Here is a 23,836-nt window from a genome sequence, read left to right as displayed (position 1 = left end):
GGGATAGGCTCCTTACTGTGAAAGAAAATGATGCTAATAATTTCCAAGTTCTTAAGAATGCACTCCTGGATGGTTATGGCTTAACCACTGAACAGTACAGGATAAAGTTCAGAGAGACCAAAAAGGAGTCTTCACAAGACTGGGTTGATTTCATTGACCAGGCAGTGAAGGCCTTGGAGGGGTGGTTACATGGCAGTAAAGTTACTGATTATGACAGCCTGTATAACTTGATCCTGAGAGAGCATATTCTTAATAATTGTGTGTCTGATTTGTTGCACCAGTACTTGGTGGACTCTGATCTGACCTCTCCCCAAGAATTGGGAAAGAAGGCAGACAAATGGGTCAGAACAAGAGTGAACAGAAAAGTTCATACAGGGGGTGACAAAGATGGCAACAAAAAGAAGGATGGTAAGTCTTCTGACAAGGGTGGGGACAAATCTAAAAATGAGTCTTCATCAGGCCCACAAAAACACTCTGGTGGGGGTGGTGGGTCCAAATCCTCCTTTCATCAGAACAAGGAAAAGAAACCATGGTGCTATTTATGTAAAATAAAAGGCCATTGGACAACAGATCCCAGTTGTCCAAAGAAAGGCACCACAGCTCCTACCACTACAACCCCTACTGCTACACCTAGTGTCCCTACTAATAGCAGTGGTGGTGGGAGCAAACCTACTAATAGCCAATACAAGGGAGTAGCTGGGCTCACTATTGGTAACTTAGTTGGGGTTGGTCTGATTAGGGAGACCACAGAGGCTACTTTAGTCTCTGAAGGGGCTATTGATTTAGCCACTTTGGTTGCTTGCCCCCATAACTTGGAGAAGTACAAGCAACTAACCCTAATAAATGGTGTTGAGGTCCAGGCCTACAGGGACACAGGTGCCAGTGTCACAATGGTGATTGAGAAACTGGTGCACCCTGAACAACACATACTTGGACACCAGTACCAAGTAACCGATGCTCACAACATAACACAAAGCCACCCCATGGCTGTTGTAAATCTCAACTGGGGGGGGGTAACTGGTCCAAAGAAAGTTGTGGTAGCTTCAGATTTACCTGTAGACTGTCTATTAGGGAATGATTTGGAGACATCAGCTTGGTCAGATGTGGAGTTGGAGGCCCATGCAGCAATGCTGGGCATCCCAGGGCATATTTTTGCTTTGACAAGGGCTCAGGCCAAAAAGCAAAAAGGACAGGGAAGCTTGGATCCTGGAACAATGGACCAAGTGCTCCCTAAAGCTAGGGCTAGTAGAAGCAAATCACTTCCTACTGTCCCTCCCTCTACAGTGGATTCAACTTCTGAGGAAGAAGAATTCCCTCCCTGTGCAGAACCTACACCAGAGGAGCTGGAAGCAGACACTGCTGAGCTTTTGGGTGAAGGGGGGCCTGCCAGAGAGGAGCTGAGTGTGGCACAGCAAACCTGTCCCACATTAGAGGGTCTCAGACAGCAAGCTGTCAAACAGGCTAATGGGGATGTCAGTGACTCTCACAGAGTTTACTGGGAGGACAACCTCTTGTACACTGAGCACAGGGATCCTAAACCTGGAGCTGCCAGGAGATTAGTGATTCCTCAGGAGTACAGAAAGTTCCTCCTAACACTGGCACATGACATTCCCTTAGCTGGGCATCTAGGACAAATGAAAACTTGGGACAGGCTTGTTCCCCTGTTTCATTGGCCTAGGATGTCTGAGGACACAAAGGAATTTTGTAAGTCCTGTGAAACCTGTCAAGCCAGTGGCAAGACAGGTGGCACCCCAAAGGCACCCCTTATCCCACTGCCTGTGGTTGGGGTTCCCTTTGAAAGGGTAGGGGTTGACATAGTTGGCCCCCTTGACCCTCCTACTGCTTCAGGCAATAGGTTTATCTTGGTGGTAGTGGACCATGCCACAAGATATCCTGAAGCTATTCCTTTAAGGACCACTACAGCTCCTGCAGTGGCAAAGGCCCTCCTGGGAATATTTTCCAGGGTGGGCTTCCCAAAGGAAGTAGTATCAGACAGGGGAAGCAATTTCATGTCTGCATACTTAAAGGCCATGTGGAAGGAGTGTGGTGTAACGTACAAGTTCACAACACCCTATCATCCACAAACAAATGGACTGGTGGAGAGATTTAATAAAACTCTCAAAGGCATGATTATGGGTCTCCCTGAAAAACTCCGCAGGAGATGGGATATCCTTCTACCATGCCTCCTTTTTGCCTACAGGGAGGTACCCCAGAAAGGAGTGGGCTTCAGCCCCTTTGAACTTCTTTTTGGACACCCTGTTAGGGGTCCACTCACACTTGTAAAGGAGGGTTGGGAACAACCTTTAAAAGCTCCTAAGCAGGATATTGTGGGCTATGTACTTGGCCTCAGATCAAGGATGGCTGAGTACATGAAAAAGGCCAGTAAAAACCTTCAGGCCAGCCAAGAGCTCCAGAAGCAATGGCATGATCAGAAGGCTGTTTTGGTTCAGTACCAACCAGGGCAGAAAGTGTGGGTCTTGGAGCCTGTGGCCCCAAGAGCACTCCAAGATAAATGGAGTGGTCCCCACACAATTGTTGAAAAGAAGGGAGAAGTCACCTATTTAGTTGACTTAGGCACTGCCAGGAGTCCCCTTAGGGTGCTCCATGTCAACCGCCTGAAACCCTACTATGACAGGGCTGATCTCACCCTGCTCATGGCAACAGATGAGGGACAGGAAGAAGACAGTGATCCTCTACCTGATCTCTTCTCTTCCACAGATCAAGATGCTCTTGTGGAAGGTGTAGTTTTGGCTGATTGTCTTACTGCTGAGCAGAAAGACAATTGCATAAATCTCCTAGGACAATTTTCAGAACTCTTCTCTACTGTGCCAGGCACCACTTCTTGGTGTGAGCACACTATAGATACTGGAGACAGTTTACCTGTCAAAAGTAAGATCTATAGGCAGCCTGACCATGTCAGGGACTGCATAAAGCAAGAAGTTCAGAAAATGTTGGAACTAGGAGTGGTTGAGCACTCTGACAGTCCATGGGGTTCTCCTGTGGTACTGGTACCAAAACCCAATTCTAAAGATGGAAAGAAGGAAATGCGGTTTTGTGTAGACTATAGAGGTCTCAACTTGGTAACCAAAACTGATGCTCACCCTATACCCAGGGCAGATGAGCTTATAGATACACTGGCATCTGCCAAGTATCTAAGCACTTTTGATTTGACTGCAGGGTATTGGCAGATCAAATTATCAGAAGAGGCTAAACCTAAGACTGCATTTTCTACCATTGGAGGACATTACCAGTTTACTGTAATGCCTTTTGGTTTGAAAAATGCACCTGCCACTTTTCAGAGGTTGGTGAACACAGTCCTGCAAGGGCTGGAAGCTTTCAGTGCAGCATATGTGGACGATATAGCTGTCTTTAGCTCCAGCTGGGATGATCACCTGGTCCACCTATGGAAAGTTTTGGAGGCCCTGCAAAAGGCAGGCCTCACTATCAAGGCTTCAAAGTGCCAGATAGGGCAGGGTAAGGTGGTTTATCTGGGACACCTTGTTGGTGGGGAACAGATTGCACCACTTCAGGGGAAAATCCAAACTATTATTGATTGGGTTCCCCCTACCACTCAGACTCAGGTGAGAGCCTTCCTAGGCCTCACTGGGTATTACAGGAGGTTCATTAAGAGCTATGGCTCCATTGCAGCCCCTCTTAATGACCTCACATCCAAGAAAATGCCTAAAAAGGTATTATGGACAGCAAGCTGTCAGAAAGCTTTTGAGGAGCTGAAGCAGGCCATGTGCTCTGCACCTGTCCTGAAAAGCCCTTGTTACTCTAAAAAATTCTATGTCCAAACTGATGCATCTAAATTAGGAGTAGGGGCAGTCCTATCACAACTTAATTCTGAGGGCCAGGATCAACCTGTTACTTTTATTAGTAGGAGGTTGACCCCTAGAGAAAAGCGTTGGTCTGCCATTGAGAGGGAGGCCTTGTGAGAAGGTAGCCTCTTTCTAGCCTTGTTACCCCCACTTTTGGCCTGTTTGTGAGTGTATGTCAGGGTGTTTGTCACTGTTTTCACTGTCTCACTGGGATCCTGATAGCCAGGCCTCAGTGCTCATAGTGAAAACACTATGTTTTCAGTATGGTTGTTATGTGTCACTGGGATCCTGCTAGTCAGGACCCCAGTGCTCATAGGTTTGTGGCCTATATGTATGTGTCACTGGGACCCTGTCACACAGGGCCCCAGTGCTCATAGGTGTGCATGTATATGTTCCCTGTGTGGTGCCTAACTGTCTCACTGAGGCTCTGCTAACCAGAACCTCAGTGGTTATGCTCTCTCATTACTTTCAAATTGTCACTAACAGGCTAGTGACCAATTTTACCAATTTACATTGGCTTACTGGAACACCCTTATAATTCGGTAGTATATGGTACTAAGGTACCCAGGGTATTGGGGTTCCAGGAGATCCCTATGGGCTGCAGCAATTCTTTTGCCACCCATAGGGAGCTCTGACAATTCTTACACAGGCCTGCCACTGCAGCCTGAGTGAAATAACGTCCACGTTATTTCACAGCCATTTTTCACTGCACTTAAGTAACTTATAAGTCACCTATATGTCTAACCTTTACCTGGTAAAGGTTAGGTGCAAAGTTACTTAGTGTGAGGGCACCCTGGCACTAGCCAAGGTGCCCCCACATTGTTCAGAGCCAATTCCCTGAACTTTGTGAGTGCGGGGACACCATTACACGCGTGCACTACATATAGGTCACTACCTATATGACGCTTCACAATGGTAACTCCAAATATGGCCATGTAACATGTCTATGATCATGGAATTGACCCCTCTATGCCATCCTGGCATAGTTGGCACAATCCCATGATCCCAGTGGTCTGTAGCACAGACCCTGGTACTGCCAAACTGCCCTTCCTGGGGTTTCACTGCAGCTGCTGCTGCTGCCAACCCCTCAGACAGGCAGCTGCCCTCCTGGGGTCCAGCCAGGCCTGGCCCAGGATGGGAGAACAAAGAACTTCCTCTGAGAGAGGGTGTGACACCCTCTCCCTTTGGAAAATGGTGTGAAGGCAGGGGAGGAGTAGCCTCCCCCAGCCTCTGGAAATGCTTTGTTGGGCACAGAGGTGCCCAATTCTGCATAAGCCAGTCTACACCGGTTCAGGGACTCCTTAGCCCCTGCTCTGGCGCGAAACTGGACAAAGGAAAGGGGAGTGACCACTCCCCTGACCTGCACCTCCCCTGGGAGGTGTCCAGAGCTCCTCCAGTGTGCTCCAGACCTCTGCCATCTTGGAAACAGAGGTGCTGCTGGCACACTGGACTGCTCTGAGTGGCCAGTGCCACCAGGTGACGTCAGAGACTCCTGCTGATAGGCTCCTTTAGGTGTTAGTAGCCTTTCCTCTCTCCTATGTAGCCAAACCCTCTTTTCTGGCTATTTAGGGTCTCTGTCTCTGGGGAAACTTTAGATAACGAATGCATGAGCTCAGCCGAGTTCTTCTGCATCTCTCTCTTCACCTTCTGATAAGGAATCGACCGCTGACCGCGCTGGAAGCCTGCAAACCTGCAACATAGTAGCAAAGACGACTACTGCAACTCTGTAACGCTGATCCTGCCGCCTTCTCGACTGTTTTCCTGCTTGTGCATGCTGTGGGGGTAGTCTGCCTCCTCTCTGCACCAGAAGCTCCGAAGAAATCTCCCGTGGGTCGACGGAATCTTCCCCCTGCAACCGCAGGCACCAAAAAGCTGCATTACCGGTCCCTTGGGTCTCCTCTCAGCACGACGAGCGAGGTCCCTCGAATCCAGCGACACCGTCCAAGTGACCCCCACAGTCCAGTGACTCTTCAGCCCAAGTTTGGTGGAGGTAAGTCCTTGCCTCACCTCGCTGGGCTGCATTGCTGGGAACCGCGACTTTGCAAGCTACTCCGGCCCCTGTGCACTTCCGGCGGAAATCCTTCGTGCACAGCCAAGCCTGGGTCCACGGCACTCTAACCTGCATTGCACGACTTTCTAAGTTGTTCTCCGGCGACGTGGGACTCCTTTGTGCAACTTCGGCGAGCACCGTTTCATGCATCCTCCTAGTGCCTGTTTCTGGCACTTCTCCGGGTGCTACCTGCTTCAGCGAGGTCTCTTTGTCTTGCTCGACGTCCCCTCTCTCTGCAGATCCAATTTGCGACCTCCTGATCCCTCCTGGGCCCCAGCAGCGTCCAAAAACGCCAAACGCACGATTTGCATGTAGCAAGGCTTTTTGGCATCTATCTGGCGGGAAAACACTTCTGCACGACTCTCCAAGGCGTGGGGGATCTATCCTCTAAAGGGGAAGTCTCTAGCCCTTGTCGTTCCTGCAGTATTCACAGTTCTTCAGCCTAGTAAGAGCTTCTTTGCACCAACCGCTGGCATTTCTTGGGCATCTGCTCATCTCCGAGCTGCTTGTGACTTTTGGACTTGGTCGCCTTGTTCCACAGGTACCCTCAGTCAGGAATCCATCGTTGTTGCATTGCTGATTTGTGTTTTCCTTGCATTTTCCCTCTAACACGACTATTTTGTCCTTAGGGGAACTTTAGTGCACTTTGCACTCACTTTTCAGGGTCTTGGGGAGGGTTATTTTTCTAACTCTCACTATTTTCTAATAGTCCCAGCGACCCTCTACAAGGTCACATAGGTTTGGGGTCCATTCGTGGTTCGCATTCCACTTTTGGAGTATATGGTTTGTGTTGCCCCTATCCCTATGTTTCCCCATTGCATCCTATTGTAACTATACATTGTTTGCACTGTTTTCTAAGACTATACTGCATATTTTTGCTATTGTGTATATATATCTTGTGTATATTTCCTATCCTCTCACTGAGGGTACACTCTAAGATACTTTGGCATATTGTCATAAAAATAAAGTACCTTTATTTTTAGTATAACTGTGTATTGTGTTTTCTTATGATCTTGTGCATATGACACTAAGTGGTACTGTAGTAGCTTCACACGTCTCCTAGTTCAGCCTAAGCTGCTCTGCTAAGCTACCATTATCTATCAGCCTAAGCTGCTAGACACCCTATACACTAATAAGGGATAACTGGGCCTGGTGCAAGGTGCAAGTACCCCTTGGTACTCACTACAAGCCAGTCCAGCCTCCTACAACCAACCAGGGCAGAAAGTGTGGGTCTTGGAGCCTGTGGCCCCAAGAGCACTCCAAGATAAATGGAGTGGACCCCACACAATTGTTGAAAAAAAGGGTGAAGTCACCTACTTGGTTGACTTAGGCACTGCCAGGAGTCCCCTTAGGGTGCTCCATGTCAACCGCCTGAAACCCTACTATGACAGGGCTGATCTCACCCTGCTCATGGCAACTGATGAGGGACAGGAAGAAGACAGTGATCCTCTACCTGATCTCTTCTCTTCCACAGAACAAGATGCTCTTGTGGAAGGTGTAGTTTTGGCAGATTGTCTTACTGCTGAGCAGAAAGACCATCGCATAAATCTCCTAGGACAATTTTCAGAGCTCTTCTCTACTGTGCCAGGCACCACTCCTTGGTGTGAGCACACTATAGATACTGGAGACAGTTTACATGTCAAAAGTAAGATCTATAGGCAGCCTGACCATGTCAGGGACTGCATAAAGCAGGAAGTTCAGAAAATGTTGGAACTAGGAGTGGTTGAGCACTCTGACAGTCCATGGGCTTCTCCTGTGGTACTGGTACCAAAACCCAATTCTAAAGATGGAAAGAAGGAAATGCGGTTTTGTGTAGACTATAGAGGTCTCAACTTGGTAACCAAAACTGATGCTCACCCTATACCCAGGGCAGATGAGCTTATAGATACACTGGCATCTGCCAAGTATCTAAGCACTTTTGATTTGACTGCAGGGTATTGGCAGATCAAATTATCAGAAGATGCTAAACCTAAGACTGCATTTTCTACCATTGGAGGACATTACCAGTTTACTGTAATGCCTTTTGGTTTGAAAAATGCACCTGCCACTTTTCAGAGGTTGGTGAACACAGTCCTGCAAGGGCTGGAAGCTTTCAGTGCAGCATACTTGGACGATATAGCTGTCTTTAGCTCCAGCTGGGATGATCACCTGGTCCACCTATGGAAAGTTTTGGAGGCCCTGCAAAAGGCAGGCCTCACTATCAAGGCTTCAAAGTGCCAGATAGGGCAGGGTAAGGTGGTTTATCTGGGACACCTTGTTGGTGGGGAACAGATTGCACCACTTCAGGGGAAAATCCAAACAATTATTGATTGGGTTCCCCCTACCACTCAGACTCAGGTGAGAGCCTTCCTAGGCCTCACTGGGTATTACAGGAGGTTCATTAAGAACTATGGCTCCATTGCAGCCCCTCTTAATGACCTCACATCCAAGAAAATGCCTAAAAAGGTATTATGGACAGCAAACTGTCAGAAAGCTTTTGAGGAGCTGAAGCAGGCCATGTGCTCTGCACCTGTCCTGAAAAGCCCTTGTTACTCTAAAAAATTCTATGTCCAAACTGATGCATCTGAATTAGGAGTAGGGGCAGTCCTATCACAACTTAATTCTGAGGGCCAGGATCAACCTGTTGCGTTTATTAGTAGGAGGTTGACCCCTAGAGAAAAGCGTTGGTCTGCCATTGAGAGGGAGGCCTTTGCTGTGGTCTGGGCTCTGAAGAAGTTCAGGCCATACCTGTTTGGCACTCACTTCATTGTTCAGACAGACCACAAACCTCTACTTTGGCTAAAACAAATGAAAGGTGAAAATCCTAAATTGTTGAGGTGGTCCATATCCCTACAGGGAATGGACTATACAGTGGAACATAGACCTGGGAGTAGCCACTCCAATGCAGATGGACTCTCCAGATATTTCCACTTAGACAATGAAGACTCATCAGGTCATGGCTAGTCTTATTGTCCTTCGTTTGGGAGGGGGGTTGTGTAGGAAAGTACCATCTTGCCTGGCATGTTACCCCCATTTTTCACTGTATATATGTTGTTTTAGTTGTATGTGTCACTGGGACCCTGGTAACCCAGGGCCCCAGTGCTCATAAGTGTGCCTGATTGTGTTACCTGTGTAGTGACTAACTGTCTCACTGAGGCTCTGCTAATCAGAACCTCAGTGGTTATGCTCTCTCATTTCTTTCCAAATTGTCACTAACAGGCTAGTGACCATTTTTACCAATTTACATTGGCTTAGTGGAACACCCTTATAATTCCCTAGTATATGGTACTGAGGTACCCAGGGTATTGGGGTTCCAGGAGATCCCTATGGGCTGCAGCATTTCTTTTGCCACCCATAGGGAGCTCTGACAATTCTTACACAGGCCTGCCACTGCAGCCTGAGTGAAATAACGTCCACGTTATTTCACAGCCATTTTACACTGCACTTAAGTAACTTATAAGTCACCTATATGTCTAACCTTTACCTGGTAAAGGTTAGGTGCAAAGTTACTTAGTGTGAGGGCACCCTGGCACTAGCCAAGGTGCCCCCACATTGTTCAGAGCCAATTCCCTGAACTTTGTGAGTGCGGGGACACCATTACACGTGTGCACTACATATAGGTCACTACCTATATGTAGCTTCACAATGGTAACTCCGAATATGGCCATGTAACATGTCTATGATCATGGAATTGCCCCCTCTATGCCATCCTGGCATAGTTGGCACAATCCCATGATCCCAGTGGTCTGTAGCACAGACCCTGGTACTGCCAAACTGCCCTTCCTGGGGTTTCACTGCAGCTGCTGCTGCTGCCAACCCCTCAGACAGGCATCTGCCCTCCTGGGGTCCAGCCAGGCCTGGCCCAGGATGGCAGAACAAAGAACTTCCTCTGAGAGAGGGTGTGACACCCTCTCCCTTTGGAAAATGGTGTGAAGGCAGGGGAGGAGTAGCCTCCCCCAGCCTCTGGAAATGCTTTCTTGGGCACAGATGTGCCCAATTCTGCATAAGCCAGTCTACACCGGTTCAGGGACCCCTTAGCCCCTGCTCTGGTGCGAAACTGGACAAAGGAAAGGGGAGTGACCACTCCCCTGACCTGCACCTCCCCTGGGAGGTGTCCAGAGCTCCTCCAGTGTGCTCCAGACCTCTGCCATCTTGGAAACAGAGGTGCTGCTGGCACACTGGACTGCTCTGAGTGGCCAGTGCCACCAGGTGACGTCAGAGACTCCTGCTGATAGGCTCCTTCAGGTGTTAGTAGCCTATCCTCTCTCCTAGGTAGCCAAACCCTCTTTTCTGGCTATTTAGGGTCTCTGTCTCTGGGGAAACTTCAGATAACGAATGCAAGAGCTCATCCGAGTTCCTCTGCATCTCTCTCTTCACCTTCTGCCAAGGAATCGACTGCTGACCGCGCTGGAAGCCTGCAAACCTGCAACATAGTAGCAAAGACGACTACTGCAACTCTGTAACGCTGATCCTGCCGCCTTCTCGACTGTTTTCCTGCTTGTGCATGCTGTAGGGGTAGTCTGCCTCCTCTCTGCACCAGAAGCTCCGAAGAAATCTCCCGTGGGTCGACGGAATCTTCCCCCTGCAACCGCAGGCACCAAAAAGCTGCATTACCGGTCCCTTGGGTCTCCTCTCAGCACGACAAGCGAGGTCCCTCGAATCCAGCGACTCTGTTCAAGTGACCCCCACAGTCCAGTGACTCTTCAGTCCAAGTTTGGTGGAGGTAAGTCCTTGCCTCACCTCGCTGGGCTGTATTGCTGGGAACCGCGACTTTGCAGCTACTCCGGCCCCTGTGCACTTCTGGCAGAAATCCTGTGTGCACAGCCAAGCCTGGGTCCACGGCACTCTAACCTGCATTGCACGACTTTCTAAGTTGGTCTCCGGCGACGTGGGACTCCTTTGTGCAACTTCGGCGAGCACCGTTTCACGCATCCACGTAGTGTCTGTTTCTGGCACTTCTCCAGCTGCTACCTGCTTTAGTGAGGGCTCTTTGTCTTGCTCGACGTCCCCTCTCTCTTCAGGTCCAATTTGCGACCTCCTGGTCTCTCCTGGGCCCCAGCAGCGTCCAAAAATGCCAAACGCACGATTTGCAGCTAGCAAGGCTTGTTGGTGTTCTTTCGGCGGGAAAACACTTCTGCACGACTCTCCAAGGCAAGTGAGATGCGTCCACCAAAGTGGAAGTCTCTAGCCCTTTTCGTTCCTGCAGAAACCTCAGCTTCTTCTGTCCAGTAGAAGCTTCTTTGCACCCGCAGCTGGCATTTCCTGGGCATCTTCCCATCTCCGACTTGCTTGTGACTTTTGGACTTGGTCTCCTTGTTCCACAGGTACCCTAGATTGGAAATCCACAGTTGTTGCATTGCTGGTTTGTGTCTTTCCTGCATTATTCCTCTAACACGACTACTTTGTCCTTAGGGGAACTTTAGTGCACTTTGCACTCACTTTTCAGGGTCTTGGGGAGGGTTATTTTTCTAACTCTCACTATTTTCTAATAGTCCCAGCGACCCTCTACAAGGTCACATAGGTTTGGGGTCCATTCGTGGTTCGCATTCCACTTTTGGAGTATATGGTTTGTGTTGCCCCTACCCCTATGTTTCCCCATTGCATCCTATTGTAACTATACATTGTTTGCACTGTTTTCTAAGACTATACTGCATATTTTTGCTATTGTTGTGAGAAGGTAGCCTCTTTCTAGCCTTGTTACCCCCACTTTTGGCCTGTTTGTGAGTGTATGTCAGGGTGTTTGTCACTGTTTTCACTGTCTCACTGGGATCCTGATAGCCAGGCCTCAGTGCTCATAGTGAAAACACTATGTTTTCAGTATGGTTGTTATGTGTCACTGGGATCCTGCTGGTCAGGACCCCAGTGCTCATAGGTTTGTGGCCTATATGTATGTGTCACTGGGACCCTGTCACACAGGGCCCCAGTGCTCAAAGGTGTGCATGTATATGTTCCCTGTGTGGTGCCTAACTGTCTCACTGAGGCTCTGCTAATCAGAACCTCAGTGGTTATGCTCTCTCATTTCTTTCCAAATTGTCACTAACAGGCTAGTGACCATTTTTACCAATTTACATTGGCTTACTGGAACACCCTTATAATTCCCTAGTATATGGTACTGAGGTACCCAGGATATTGGGGTTCCAGGAGATCCCTAGGGGCTGCAGCATTTCTTTTGCCACCCATAGGGAGCTCTGACAATTCTTACACAGGCCTGCCACTGCAGCCTGAGTGAAATAACGTCCACGTTATTTCACAGCCATTTTACACTGCACTTAAGTAACTTATAAGTCACCTATATGTCTAACCTTTACCTGGTAAAGGTTAGGTGCAAAGTTACTTAGTGTGAGGGCACCCTGGCACTAGCCAAGGTGCCCCCACATTGTTCAGAGCCAATTCCCTGAACTCTGTGAGTGCGGGACACCATTACACGCGTGCACTACATATAGGTCACTACCTATATGTAGCTTCACCATGGTAACTCCGAATATGGCCATGTAACATGTCTATGATCATGGAATTGCCCCCTCTATACCATCCTGGCATAGTTGGCACAATCCCATGATCCCAGTGGTCTGTAGCACAGACCCTGGTACTGCCAAACTGCCCTTCCTGGGGTTTCACTGCAGCTGCTGCTGCTGCCAACCCCTCAGACAGGCAGCTGCCCTCCTGGGGTCCAGCCAGGCCTGGCCCAGGATGGCAGAACAAAGAACTTCCTCTGAGAGAGGGTGTGACACCCTCTCCCTTTGGAAAATGGTGTGAAGGCAGGGGAGGAGTAGCCTCCCCCAGCATCTGGAAATGCTTTGTTGGGCACAGATGTGCCCAATTCTGCATAAGCCAGTCTACACCGGTTCAGGGACCCCTTAGCCCCTGCTCTGGCGTGAAACTGGACAAAGGAAAGGGGAGTGACCACTCCCCTGACCTGCACCTCCCCTGGGAGGTGCCCAGAGCTCCTCCAGTGTGCTCCAGACCTCTGCCATCTTGGAAACAGAGGTGCTGCTGGCACACTGGACTGCTCTGAGTGGCCAGTGCCACCAGGTGACGTCAGAGACTCCTGCTGATAGGCTCCTTCAGGTGTTAGTAGCCTATCCTCTCTCCTAGGCAGCCAAACCCTCTTTTCTGGCTATTTAGGGTCTCTGTCTCTGGGGAAACTTTAGATAACGAATGCATGAGCTCAGCCAAGTTCCTCTGCATCTCTCTCTTCACCTTCTGATAAGGAATCGACCGCTGACCGCGCTGGAAGCCTGCAAACCTGCAACATAGTAGCAAAGACGACTACTGCAACTCTGTAACGCTGATCCTGCCGCCTTCTCGACTGTTTTCCTGCTTGTGCATGCTGTGGATGTAGTCTGCCTCCTCTCTGCACCAGAAGCTCCGAAGAAATCTCCCGTGGGTCGACGGAATCTTCCCCCTGCAACCGCAGGCACCAAAAAGCTGCATTACCGGTCCCTGGGGTCTCCTCTCAGCATGACGAGCGAGGTCCCTCGAATCCAGCGACGCTGTCCAAGTGACCCCCACAGTCCAGTGACTCTTCAGCCCAAGTTTGGTGGAGGTAAGTCCTTGCCTCACCTCGCTGGGCTGCATTGCTGGGAACCGCGACTTTGCAGCTTCTCCGGCTCCTGTGCACTTCCGGTGGAAATCCTTTGTGCACAGCCAAGCCTGGGTCCACGGCACTCTAACCTGCATTGCACGACTTTCTAAGTTGGTCTCCGGAGACGTGGGACTCCTTTGTGCAACTTCGGCGAGCACCGTTTCACGCATCCTTGTAGTGCTTTTTCTGGCACTTCTTCGGGTGCTACCTGCTTTAGTGAGGACTCCTCGTCTTTCTCGACGTCCCCTCTCTCTTCAGGTCCAATTTGCGACCTCCTGGTCCCTCCTGGGCCCCAGCAGCGTCCAAAAACGCCAAACGCACAATTTGCGTGTAGCAAGGCTTGTTGGCGTCCTTCCGTCGGGAAAACACTTTTGCACGACTCTCCAAGGCGAGAGGGATACGTCCACCAAAGGGGAAGTCTCTAGCCCTTTTCGTTCCTGCAGAAACCTCAGCTTCTTCTGTCCAGTCTAAGCTTCTTTGCACCCGCAGCTGGCATTTCCTGGGCATCTGCCCATCTACGACTTGCTTGTGACTTTTGGACTTGGTCCCCTTGTTCCACAGGTACCCTAGATTGGAAATCCACAGTTGTTGCATTGCTGGTTTGTGTCTTTCCTGCATTATTCCTCTAACACGACTCTTTTGTCCTTAGGGGAACTTTAGTGCACTTTGCACTCACTTTTCAGGGTCTTGGGGAGGGTTATTTTTCTAACTCTCACTATTTTCTAATAGTCCCAGCGACCCTCTACAAGGTCACATAGGTTTGGGGTCCATTCGTGGTTCGCATTCCACTTTTGGAGTATATGGTTTGTGTTGCCCCTATCCATATGTTTCCCCATTGCATCCTATTGTAACTATACATTGTTTGCACTGTTTTCTAAGACTATACTGCATATTTTTGCTATTGTGTATATATATCTTGTGTATATTTCCTATCCTCTCACTGAGGGTACACTCTAAGATACTTTGGCATATTGTCATAAAAATAAAGTACCTTTATTTTTAGTATAACTGTGTATTGTGTTTTCTTATGATATTGTGCATATGACACTAAGTGGTACTGTAGTAGCTTCACACGTCTCCTAGTTCAGCCTAAGCTGCTCTGCTAAGCTACCATTATCTATCAGCCTAAGCTGCTAGACACCCTATACACTAATAAGGGATAACTGGGCCTGGTGCAGGGTGGAGGTACCCCTTGGTACTCACTACAAGCCAGTCCAGCCTCCTACATTGGTTGTGCAGTGGTGGGATAAGTGCTTGAGACTACTTACCACTCTTGTCATTGTACTTTTCATAAGAGAAGAATATACAAAACAAGGTCAGTGTATATACACATAGCCAAAAAGTTTTGCATTTCCTCTTTTCACTCTTTTCTAAGTGCTGAAAAGTACTTCTAAACTTTCAAAAAGTTCTTAAAAGTTTAAAAAGTTTTTTCTGTCTTTCCAAAAAGTTCTGAAAACTTTTTTCTCTTTTTCTATCACTTTAACTCTCTCAAAAAAATGTCTGGCACAGGCCAAAGTGTTGATCTGTCCAAACTTGCATATGACAACCTTAGCTGGAAAAGAGCAAGGAGTCTCTGTATAGAGAGAGGTTTGAGTGTAGGGAAGAATCCTGCCTTGGAACTGTTAATTAACATGCTTAGAGAACAGGATAAGGCCAGAGGTGGCCCATCTGTTGAAAAAGTACCTAATAGTTCCCAATCTGATTCAGGGACTCCCCCAGGAAAAGATTCAGGAAAGAAACTTCCTAGCCTGCCCATTACTAGACAATCTAGCATAGATGGTAATGATGATGAGCCACACCAAAGAAATAGTGTTGTCTCACATCATAGCAAAAGCATTTATTCTCACCATACTGGTAGTAATGTTTCTGTAAACCAAGCTGTTAAGTTGGCTTCTGTAAGGGACAGGTCTCCTTCTGTTCATTCCCATCATAGCTCTGTTTCTAGAAATGTCCCTCCCACCAACCCTGATGACAGAATGTTAGAGAGGGAACTCAATAAGTTGAGGGTGGAACAAACGAGACTGAAGCTTAAAAAGCAACAGCTGGATTTGGATAGACAGTCTTTTGAATTAGAGAAGGAAAGACAGAAGTTGGGTTTAGATACCCATGGTGGCAGCAGCAGTATTCCCCATAGTCATCCTGCAAAAGAGCATGATTCCAGGAATCTGCACAATATAGTTCCCCCTTATAAAGAGGGGGATGACATTAACAAGTGGTTTGCTGCACTTGAGAGGGCCTGTGTTGTACAGGATGTCCCTCAAAGGCAGTGGGCTGCTATCCTATGGCTATCATTTAGTGGAAAAGGTAGGGATAGGCTCCTTACTGTGAAAGAAAATGATGCCAATAATTTCCAAGTTCTTAAGAATGCACTCCTGGATGGTTATGGCTTAACCACTGAACAGTACAGGATAAAGTTCAGAGAGACCAAAAAGGAGTCTTCACAAGACTGGGTTGATTTCATTGACCATTCAGTGAAGGCCTTGGAGGGGTGGTTACATGGCAGTAAAGTTACTGATTATGAAAGCCTGTATAACACAATCCCGAGAGAGCATATACTTAATAATTGTGTGTCTGATTTGTTGCACCAGTACCTGGTAGACTCTGATCTGACCTCTCCCTAAGAATTGGGAAAGAAGGAAGACAAATGGGTCAGAACAAGGGTGAACAGAAAAGTTCATACAGGGGGTGACAAAGATGGCAATAAGAAGAAAGATGGTGAAAAATCTCAAGATAAGCATGGGGATAAGGGTAAAACCAAAGATCCCACTTCAAATCTTGAACACTCTTCAGAGGGTGGGGATAAAACAAATTCTTCCTCTTCTTCCCAACCTGCACACATTAAAAAGCCTTGGTGCTTTGTGTGTAAAAATAGAGGCCATAGGCCAGGGGATAAGTCCTGTCCAGGTAAACCCCCTGAGCCTACCACCACTAATACATCAAGCTCTAGTGCCCCTAGCAGTAGTGGTACTAGTGGTGGGACTGCTGGCAACAGTCAAGCAAAGGCTGTAGTTGGGTTCACTTATGGGTCCATAGTGGAAACTGATGTCATCAGTCCCAAGACAGTTTCTGTCACACCTAGTGGCATTGGCCTTGCCACACTGGCTGCTTGTCCCCTTACAATGGATAAGTACAGGCAGACAGTTTCAATAAATGGTGTTGAGGCCTTGGCCTACAGGGACACAGGTGCCAGTTTTACTTTGGTGACTGAAAACCTAGTGCACCCTGATCAACACATCATTGGACAACAGTATAAGATTATTGATGTCCATAACTCCACTAAGTTTCTTCCCTTAGCTATAATTCAGTTTAGTTGGGGTGGAGTTACTGGCCCTAAGCAGGTGGTGGTATCACCTAGCTTACCTGTAGACTGTCTCTTAGGTAATGACCTAGAGGCCTCAGGTTGGGCTGATGTAGAGTTTTATGCCCATGCAGCCATGCTGGGCATCCCTGAGGAATTGTTCCCTCTCATTTCTACTGAAATGAAAAAGCAAAGGAGAGAAGGCCTGAAAACTCAGGAACCCTCTCCATCAACAGGTAAAAAGGGTATCACAGTATCCCCTAACCACCCTACCATTCAGGATACCATTCCTGTGGTGGGAGAAACCTCTCCTGGGGTGGCACCTGTTCCAAGGGAATCATCAGTTGGCAAAACTGTACTCCCTGAGGTGGAAGTACCTCTCTGTGGGATAACTAACATTGGTGAGAAAAAGAGCACCATTTTAGTTAACATGGAGCATCCCTCCAACCCTCCCAGAGAAACTTTAGTGCAGAAACTCTGCACTGCCTCACAACACTTAGGACAGCATCCCTGCCCTAGTGTGGAGCTGATAGGACAGCATCCCTGCCCTGCTCCAACCCAAGAGAAACAGCATCCCTGTTCTCTCTTCCAGCCATATGGAGAAAGTTTTTGCCCAGCTATGGCTTTTCTGAGACAGCATCCCTGTCTGGCATTTCCATCACTACAAATAGGTTCAGTGGACAATTCCCACTGCTCTAAACTAAAACTTACTGATAGAAACTCTGAAAATACATCTTCACATTGTTACTTAGCTAAAAAACTTCAAACAGGGTGGTTTACATCCCCACAGGGAAGTAACCATATAGTGGATGATAAAGGGAGTAACCAGTCTATTGCAGAGCTACTCTCTACTTATCACCACTTAGACAATAAAGTCTCAACTGGCCAAGGTTAGCCTTATTGTCCTTCGTTTGGGGGGGGGTTGTGTGAGAAGGTAGCCTCTTTCTAGCCTTGTTACCCCCACTTTTGGCCTGTTTGTGAGTGTATGTCAGGGTGTTTGTCACTGTTTTCACTGTCTCACTGGGATCCTGATAGCCAGGCCTCAGTGCTCATAGTGAAAACACTATGTTTTCAGTATGGTTGTTATGTGTCACTGGGATCCTGCTGGTCAGGACCCCAGTGCTCATAGGTTTGTGGCCTATATGTATGTGTCACTGGGACCCTGTCACACAGGGCCCCAGTGCTCATAGGTGTGCATGTATATGTTCCCTGTGTGGTGCCTAACTGTCTCACTGAGGCTCTGCTAATCAGAACCTCAGTGGTTATGCTCTCTCATTTCTTTCCAAATTGTCACTAACAGGCTAGTGACCATTTTTACCAATTTACATTGGCTTACTGGAACACCCTTATAATTCCCTAGTATATGGTACTGAGATACCCAGGATATTGGGGTTCCAGGAGATCCCTAGGGGCTGCAGCATTTCTTTTGCCACCCATAGGGAGCTCTGACAATTCTTACACAGGCCTGCCACTACAGCCTGAGTGAAATAACGTCCACGTTATTTCACAGCCATTTTACACTGCACTTAAGTAACTTATAAGTCACCTATATGTCTAACCTTTACCTGGTAAAGGTTAGGTGCAAAGTTACTTAGTGTGAGGGCACCCTGGCACTAGCCAAGGTGCCCCCACATTGTTCAGAGCCAATTCCCTGAACTCTGTGAGTGCGGGGACACCATTACACGCGTGCACTACATATAGGTCACTACCTATATGTGGCTTCACCATGGTAACTCCGAATATGGCCATGTAACATGTCTATGATCATGGAATTTCCCCCTCTATACCATCCTGGCATAGTTGGCACAATCCCATGATCCCAGTGGTCTGTAGCACAGACCCTGGTACTGCCAAACTGCCCTTCCTGGGGTTTCACTGCAGCTGCTGCTGCTGCAAACCCCTCAGACAGGCAGCTGCCCTCCTGGGGTCCAGCCAGGCCTGGCCCAGGATGGCAGAACAAAGAACTTCCTCTGAGAGAGGGTGTGACACCCTCTCCCTTTGGAAAATGGTGTGAAGGCAGGGGAGGAGTAGCCTCCCCCAGCCTCTGGAAATGCTTTGTTGGGCACAGATGTGCCCAATTCTGCATAAGCCAGTCTACACCGGTTCAGGGACCCCTTAGCCCCTGCTCTGGCGCGAAACTGGACAAAGGAAAGGGGAGTGACCACTCCCCTGACCTGCACCTCCCCTGGGAGGTGCCCAGAGCTCCTCCAGTGTGCTCCAGACCTCTGCCATCTTGGAAACAGAGGTGCTGCTGGCACACTGGACTGCTCTGAGTGGCCAGTGCCACCAGGTGACGTCAGAGACTCCTGCTGATAGGCTCCTTCAGGTGTTAGTAGCCTATCCTCTCTCCTAGGTAGCCAAACCCTCTTTTCTGGCTATTTAGGGTCTCTGTCTCTGGGGAAACTTTAGATAACGAATGCATGAGCTCAGCCGAGTTCCTCTGCATCTCTCTCTTCACCTTCTGATAAGGAATCGACCGCTGACAGCGCTGGAAGCCTGCAAACCTGCAACATAGTAGCAAAGACGACTACTGCAACTCTGTAACGCTGATCCTGCCGCCTTCTCGACTGTTTTCCTGCTTGTGCATGCTGTGGGGGTAGTCTGCCTCCTCTCTGCACCAGAAGCTCCGAAGAAATCTCCCGTGGGTCGACGGAATCTTCCCCCTGCAACCGCAGGCACCAAAAAGCTGCATTACAGGTCCCTGGGGTCTCCTCTCAGCACGACGAGCGAGGTCCCTCGAATCCAGCGACACTGTCCAAGTGACCCCCACAGTCCAGTGACTCTTCAGCCCAAGTTTGGTGGAGGTAAGTCCTTGCCTCACCTCGCTGGGCTGCATTGCTGGGAACCGCGACTTTGCAGCTACTCCGGCCCCTGTGCACTTCCGGCGGAAATCCTTTGTGCACAGCCAAGCCTGGGTCCACGGCACTCTAACCTGCATTGCACGACTTTCTAAGTTGGTCTCCGGCGACGTGGGACTCCTTTGTGCAACTTCGGCGAGCACCGTTTCACGCATCCTTGTAGTGCCTGTTTCTGGCACTTCTTTGGGTGCTACCTGCTTTAGTGAGGGCTCTTCTTCTTGCTCGACGTCCCCTCTCTCTTCAGGTCCAATTTGCGACCTCCTGGTCCCTCCTGGGCCCCAGCAGCGTCCAAAAACGCCAAACGCATGATTTGCGTGTAGCAAGGCTTGTTGGCCTCCTTCCGTCGGGAAAACACTTTTGCACGACTCCCCAAGGCGAGAGGGATAGGTCCACCAAAGGGGAAGTCTCTAGCCCTTTTCGTTCCTGCAGAAACCTCAGCTTCTTCTGTCCAGTCGAAGCTTCTTTGCACCCGCAGCTGGCATTTCCTGGGCATCTGCCCATCTACGACTTGCTTGTGACTTTTGGACTTGGTCCCCTTGTTCCACAGGTACCCTAGATTGGAAATCCACAGTTGTTGCATTGCTGGTTTGTGTCTTTCCTGCATTATTCCTCTAACACGACTCTTTTGTCCTTAGGGGAACTTTAGTGCACTTTGCACTCACTTTTCAGGGTCTTGGGGAGGGTTATTTTTCTAACTCTCACTATTTTCTAATAGTCCCAGCGACCCTCTACAAGGTCACATAGGTTTGGGGTCCATTCGTGGTTCGCATTCCACTTTTGGAGTATATGGTTTGTGTTGCCCCTATCCCTATGTTTCCCCATTGCATCCTATTGTAACTATACATTGTTTGCACTGTTTTCTAAGACTATACTGCATATTTTTGCTATTGTGTATATATATCTTGTGTATATTTCCTATCCTCTCACTGAGGGTACACTCTAAGATACTTTGGCATATTGTCATAAAAATAAAGTACCTTTATTTTTAGTATAACTGTGTATTGTGTTTTCTTATGATATTGTGCATATGACACTAAGTGGTACTGTAGTAGCTTCACACGTCTCCTAGTTCAGCCTAAGCTGCTCTGCTAAGCTACCATTATCTATCAGCCTAAGCTGCTAGACACCCTATACACTAATAAGGGATAACTGGGCCTGGTGCAAGGTGAAAGTACCCCTTGGTACTCACTACAAGCCAGTCCAGCCTCCTACAATTGTGTATATATATCTTGTGTATATTTCCTATCCTCTCACTGAGGGTACACTCTAAGATACTTTGGCATATTGTCATAAAAATAAAGTACCTTTATTTTTAGTATAACTGTGTATTGTGTTTTCTTATGATATTGTGCATATGACACTAAGTGGTACTGTAGTAGCTTCACACGTCTCCTAGTTCAGCCTAAGCTGCTCTGCTAAGCTACCATTATCTATCAGCCTAAGCTGCTAGACACCCTATACACTAATAAGGGATAACTGGGCCTGGTGCAAGGTGCAAGTACCCCTTGGTACTCACTACAAGCCAGTCCAGCCTCCTACAGTGTCCAAAAAGAAGTTCAAAGGGGCTGAAGCCCACTCCTTTCTGGGGTACCTCCCTGTAGGCAAAAAGGAGGCATGGTAGAAGGATATCCCACCTCCTGCGCAGTTTTTCAGGGAGACCCATAATCATGCCTTTGAGAGTTTTATTAAATCTCTCCACCAGTCCATTTGTTTGTGGATGATAGGGTGTTCTGAACTTGTACGTTACACCACACTCCTTCCATATGGCCTTTAAGTATGCAGACATGAAATTGCTTCCCCTGTCTGATACCACTTCCTTTGGGAAGCCCACCCTGGAAAATATTCCCAGGAGGGCCTTTGCCACTGCAGGAGCTGTAGTGGTCCTTAAAGGAATAGCTTCAGGACATCTTGTGGCATGGTCCACTACCACCAAGATAAATCTATTGCCTGAAGCAGTAGGAGGGTCAAGGGGGCCAACTATGTCAACCCCTACCCTTTCAAAGGGAACCCCAACCACAGGCAGTGGGATAAGGGGTGCCTTTGGGGTGCCACCTGTCTTGCCACTGGCTTGACAGGTTTCACAGGACTTACAAAATTCCTTTGTGTCCTCAGACATTCTAGGCCAATGAAACAGGGGAACAAGCCTGTCCCAAGTTTTCATTTGTCCTAGATGCCCAGCTAAGGGAATGTCATGTGCCAGTGTTAGGAGGAACTTTCTGTACTCCTGAGGGATCACTAATCTCCTGGCAGCTCCAGGTTTAGGATCCCTATGCTCAGTGTACAAGAGGTTGTCCTCCCAGTAAACTCTGTGAGAGTCACTGACATCCCCATTAGCCTGTTTGACAGCTTGCTGTCTGAGACCCTCTAATGTGGGACAGGTTTGCTGTGCCACACTCAGCTCCTCTCTGGCAGGCCCCCCTTCACCCAAAAGCTCAGCAGTGTCTGCTTCCAGCTCCTCTGGTGTAGGTTCTGCACAGGGAGGGAATTCTTCTTCCTCAGAAGTAGAATCCACTGTAGAGGGAGGGATAGTAGGAAGTGGTTTGCTTCTACTAGCCCTAGCTTTAGGGAGCACTTGGTCCATTGTTCCAGGATCCAAGCTTCCCTGTCCTTTTTGCTTTTTGGCCTGAGTCCTTGTCAAAGCAAAAATATGCCCTGGGATGTCCAGCATTGCTGCATGGGCCTCCAACTCCACATCTGACCAAGCTGATGTCTCCAAATCATTCCCTAATAGACAGTCTACAGGTAAATCTGAAGCTACCACAACTTTCTTTGGACCAGTAACCCCCCCCCAGTTGAGATTTACAACAGCCATGGGGTGGCTAAGTGTGTTGTTGTGAGCATCGGTTACTTGGTACTGGTGACCAAGTAGGTGTTGTTCAGGGTGGACCAGTTTCTCTATGACCATAGTCACACTGGCCCCAGTGTCCCTGTAGGCCTGAACCTCAACACCATTTATTAGGGGTAGCTGCTTGTACTTATCCATATTAAGGGGACAAGCAACTAAGGTGGCTAAATCAATAGCCCCCTCAGAGACTAACACAGCCTCTGTGGCCTCCCTAACAAGGCCAACCCCAACTAAGTTACCAATAGTGAGCCCAGCTACTCCCTTGGATTGGCTATTAGTAGGTTTGCTCCCACCACCACTGCTATTAGTAGGGACACTAGGGGTAGCAGTAGGGGTTGTAGTGGTAGGAGCATTGGTGCTTTTCTTTGGACAACTGGGATCTGTTGTCCAATGGCCTTTTATTTTACATAAATAGCACCATGGTTACTTTTCCTTGTTCTGATTAAAAGAGGATTTGGACCCACCACCCCCACCAGAGTGTTTTTGTGGGCCCGATGAAGACTCATTTTTAGATTTGTCCCCACCCTTGTCTGAAGGCTTACCATCCTTCTTTTTGTTGCCATCTTTGTCACCCCCTGTATGAACTTTTCTGTTCACTCTTGTTCTGACCCATTTGTCTGCCTTCTTTCCCAATTCTTGGGGAGAGGTCAGATCAGAGTCCACCAAGTACTGGTGCAACAAATCAGACACACAATTATTAAGAATATGCTCTCTCAGGATTAAGTTATACAGGCTGTCATAATCAGTAACTTTACTGCCATGTAACCACCCCTCCAAGGCCTTCACTGAATGGTCAATGAAATCAACCCAGTCTTGTGAAGACTCCTTTTTGGTCTCTCTGAACTTTATCCTGTACTGTTCAGTGGTTAAGCCATAACCATCCAGGAGTGCATTCTTAAGAATTTGGAAATTATTAGCATCATTTTCTTTCACAGTAAGGAGCCTATCCCTACCTTTTCCACTAAATGATAGCCATAGGATAGCAGCCCACTGCCTTTCCTGTACAACACAGGCCCTCTCAAGTGCAGCAAACCACTTGTTAATGTCATCCCCCTCCTTATAAGGGGGAACTATCTTGTGCAGATTCCTGGAATCATGCTCTTTTGCAGGATGACTATGGGGAATACTGCTGCTGCCACCATGGGTATCTAAACCCAACTTCTGTCTTTCCTTCTCTAATTCAAAAGACTGTCTATCCAAATCCAGCTGTTGCTTTTTAAGCTTCAGTCTGGTTTGTTCCACCCTCAACTTATTGAGTTCCCTCTCTAACATTCTGTCATCAGGGTTGGTGGGAGGGACATTCCTAGAAACAGAGGTATGATGGGAATGAACAGAAGGAGACCTGTCCCCTACAGAAGCCACCCTAACAGCTTGGTTAACAGAAACATTACTACCAGTAT

This window comes from Pleurodeles waltl, chromosome 2_2 (assembly GCF_031143425.1).
Source record: "Pleurodeles waltl isolate 20211129_DDA chromosome 2_2, aPleWal1.hap1.20221129, whole genome shotgun sequence".
In the NCBI taxonomy this organism is placed as follows: Eukaryota; Metazoa; Chordata; class Amphibia; order Caudata; family Salamandridae; genus Pleurodeles; species Pleurodeles waltl.
The sequence above is the reverse complement of the archived record's forward strand: the minus strand, read 5'-3'. Positions refer to the sequence as shown.